The 3,955-nt window shown below is 44.6% G+C and overlaps 1 pseudogene; it reads right to left on the bottom strand.

The window, feature by feature from the left end:
• Window positions 1-1,406: 1,406 nt before the first annotated feature.
• Window positions 1,407-3,472, bottom strand: LOC149155981 (putative L-type lectin-domain containing receptor kinase S.5 pseudogene; annotated as a pseudogene).
• Between the last annotated feature and the right edge of the window lie 483 nt (window positions 3,473-3,955).

Genomic DNA, 3,955 nt, shown 5'->3' on the forward strand with positions numbered 1-3,955 from the left:
AAATCGTGTGGCGACCCGGGTGAAATCGTGTGGCGACCCGGGTGAAGTCGTGTGGCGACTCGGGTGAAGTTTTCGGGTGAATGAGTTTGGGTGGACGTGCGGACGGGCGACCGGGTGAGGGCGCGCCGTGCACGCCAAAACGAAGAATCGTGTGGATGGGCAACTTCAGTAGGGCACGGCGTGCATGATGAAACGGTGGAAACAGTGAAGTGTTGAGGTTGTGAACAAAGGTGTGACTCGTGCGGAGGTGCTCGTGTGTGGCGACTTGGTTACGACGATGCGCGCCCAAGTTGACAAACAACACGATCGTGCGACGAGGTGAACGAAGGGCTGGTGAGTCGTGCAGCGATCGTGCGAAGGCGCCGACGAGCTGGGCAACCAAGTTTGCCGAAGTTGGAAATTTGGCTAAGTGTAAATTTGGGGTTTCCCAAGATTTAACTTGTACTTATAAAAGAAGATTATATACATTGATTCGGGCAGACTCATATTACAGGGAGTTGCCCCTCCCTTTATACTGTTGTGCATTTCTCTTGTATAATGTTGTTTATGTGAATGTTATGGGCTTTCACTGTATAAATGACAAAGATAATACTTGGTAATGAAAAATAAACTAAGTATGGAATGTTAGGCATAGTCTACAATCGTAAGTATTGGTAAAAAGGAAACTGTTGGTAGTGTTGCACTTCACTATAGTGCGGTTGGAAGAGTATCACCAGTGTAGGGGCATGACAGAATATGTCCTATCTTTGACCTCTTCAAAATAAAGCTTTAAAAGAATGTATTTTTGGGGGGGAATTTAACATGACTTGTACGAAACAACTCATTAGATCTAATAGTACAATTTAGATCTAATAAATTCTAAATAATGAAAATATTGTTAAGAAATTTTTTCAAAAAAACTCCAATAACTTAATCCTACTTATATACCCATACAATCTAATACCAATAAAGAAATTGGTTTTGTAGACAGAGTGACAGATTACACATACAATTAATTTGGATATTGCAATAAAAGTCAAATTACAAGCCACATAAATAATACAATTTAGATCCAATAAATTCTGAATAATGAAAATATTGTTAAAAAAATCTCTTAACAAAACTTGAACAACCTAAATACTACCTATTACACCCATACAATCTGATACCAACAAAGAAATTAGTAAAGGAGACATGATGACATTACACACAATTAATTTGGATATTGCAATAAAATTCAAATTACAAGCCATATAAATAATATAATTTAGATCCAATAAATTCCAAATAATAAAAATATTGTTAAAAAAAATCTCTGAACAAAACTCCAACAACCTAATCCGTATTTAAAAATTATCCCAAATAACAATTTAAGCAAAATATTAAAACCCTGATTGACTTTAAATGACAACCGTATTTGTCACATTCACTATCCTTGTACTGCAGATCGAAACCAGTTTTTACCAATACTGTACCACAGAAGCCGTGGTCTATCTTGTTCGGAGACAGTCTGCCGGTGGCCATGTTCAGCGTCCGCTGATACGTTTCGGTTTCTGTTTGCTGCGCTCTCGTTTCCGCTTATAATAACCGTGCTAAGTGAAGTGGTGAAGCTGATATCGGGAAGCGGATCGATGCACCAGATGAAGGCCGGTCTGAAAGGAGGTACGGCTGGTGGAGGCAACTTACCAGCCAGAATTTGCGTGACGTCCCTCATTGTTGGACGGTCCGCTGGATTGGGATTGGAGCACGCCAGTCCCAACATCATTAAACGTTTGATATCCTCCTCGTTACCATTGGCGTTGCCAACGAGAGCCACATGACTGTCGGCAGCTTCCAAGAGCCTGTGCTCACGGTACAGTTTCCAAACCCAACCGACCAAATCGGGCGCGGCTTCACCAGTACTTGATCTGGGACGCCTTCCGCACGAGACCTCAAGGGCGACAGCGCCAAAACTAAAGACATCTGATTCGGCTGTGACACGTCCGGTGTGAAAACACTCGGGTGCGATGTAGCCCAGGGTCCCGGCTACAGCAGTGGCCGTGAACGACCCCCTGTCGTGTTGAATCAGGCGGGCGAGGCCGAAGTCTCCAAGGCGGGCATTGTATTCTGAGTCAAGCATGATGTTACTAGCTTTCACGTCCCGGTGGATCACCTGTTGCTCGCATTCCTCGTGGATGTACAACAGAGCCGAGGCGACGCCCGAGACAATGTTGTATCGTTGTTCCCAGTCCAGGTGCACGCCTTGAATGTCACTATTATTAAAAATATGTTTGTCGAGGCTGCCGTTTGGCATGTATTCATAGACCATAATCAGTTGTCCCTTCTCGTGGCACCAACCCAGCAGCGGCACCAAATTACGGTGTCGAAGGCGGTTGATAATGCTGACCTCTGAGATAAACTCATCCTTACCTTGTCTCCAATCTTTGGCTATACGTTTTACAGCAACCACGATATTTTCCTTTGGGAGAGTCCCTCTGTAAACGGTTCCGAAACCGCCGCATCCAAGCACGGCTGCAGCACTGAAGTTATTGGTGGCCTTCTTCAGCTGTTTGTATTTGAATTCCCGCGGCTGGCCTGGAAGGTTTTGAAAGGCGTCCCATATGATAGCTGCCTCTGCTTGAGACTTACGTCGGTATTTGAGTAGCACTACAATCCCCGTCGTCGCAATCAAAACAATGAACAGAACTGGAATTGCAATACGCAATAATAATGTGCTAGGTACATGTGGATTGCTGCTACCAGTGGATGAGTATGCGGAACCACTCTGAACAGTAATGTTCCATGATTTGATAGTGTGTAGCTCCGTTGCGTTGCTCGTGGAAGCGGAGAAGCCGAAATAAGCGCCTTGGTCGGCAAGAATCTGGGACAGATCGGTCTCATAGGAGAGGCTAGGCTGTGCAGGCATCGGATCAGAATGGTTCGCGACGTACACGTACAACATGCTATCATAGGTGTAGTACTCAATCCATGCCTGGATATCGTAGCCGCCCTTCAAATTGATGTGATACGGGTACAGAGAGATGAAGTCTATGGAGCTTATGTTGGAATCATCGATGCCGACATGGTTGTCATCGGGATCAGTAGTGCCTGGGCTCATCTTAGTGTCGAACTCGACTGCGAGCAATCTAGAAGGGTGCGTCCCGTTCGTGGAGTAGTTGAAGAGGCCCAACCATTCGCCAGAGCTATTATCAGGCATAGAAAGGTCGGAAGTTATGACGAAAGCCAGACCCTCCCCGCCACCTTGGGCTGTTTGGTTAATGTTGAAAACGAATGAGGTACTGAAAACTGTATCAGCTCCTGTTCCGTATAATGAGAGTTTTTCGTTATATAAAACCCTTCCAAACTTATTTGGTAGGGAGGATAGATCGCTAGTTGCATCTGGCGTCACTTCCAAGCCAGAGGAGCTCAAGCTTGCGCCGCCAAACAGGCTGAAATTAGCGACATTGAAAGAAGGAAAATTAATCTCATAATCGGAAACTGTCTCTCCCACCATACACATAAGGATTATCGCTTGTAGGAAACCCATTCAGTTTAATGCCAACAAGGTGCGAATTCAAAATGATGCAAACGCTGAGATAACCACCTGCAGGCCAAGACAGGAAGATCGCAATGGAAAGCTATCACCGAAAGTCAATGGAATCAACAGTGGGCGAGGCCTTGAACTCGCGAACGATAAGAAGTATTTATGCCTGAAATCTGTATTTCAGTTTAGCAATCGTGGAATAAGTCCCTTCAGCCCCTTCCCGGTCAATCTTCTAATTACTTTCATAATTAATTTCTTGGGAACAGAAACGAAGCATTATCAAGATTCGCACGCGCCTGGCCCAAGTTTATTAGTTAACGCAATGAAATTACGAGCTTACCAAGACGTTTCGTCCTACCCACGTTGCTGGTTTCACCCCGTTTTTCATGTATAATCTCATCTCATCGCATCGTTACACTGGTCAACACTTTTATGGGTTCGGAGAAATAATTT

Source organism: Pinus tabuliformis, chromosome 9, assembly GCF_031772625.1.
Source record: "Pinus tabuliformis cultivar Carrire ecotype Pingquan chromosome 9, CPIR1, whole genome shotgun sequence".
In the NCBI taxonomy this organism is placed as follows: Eukaryota; Viridiplantae; Streptophyta; class Pinopsida; order Pinales; family Pinaceae; genus Pinus; species Pinus tabuliformis.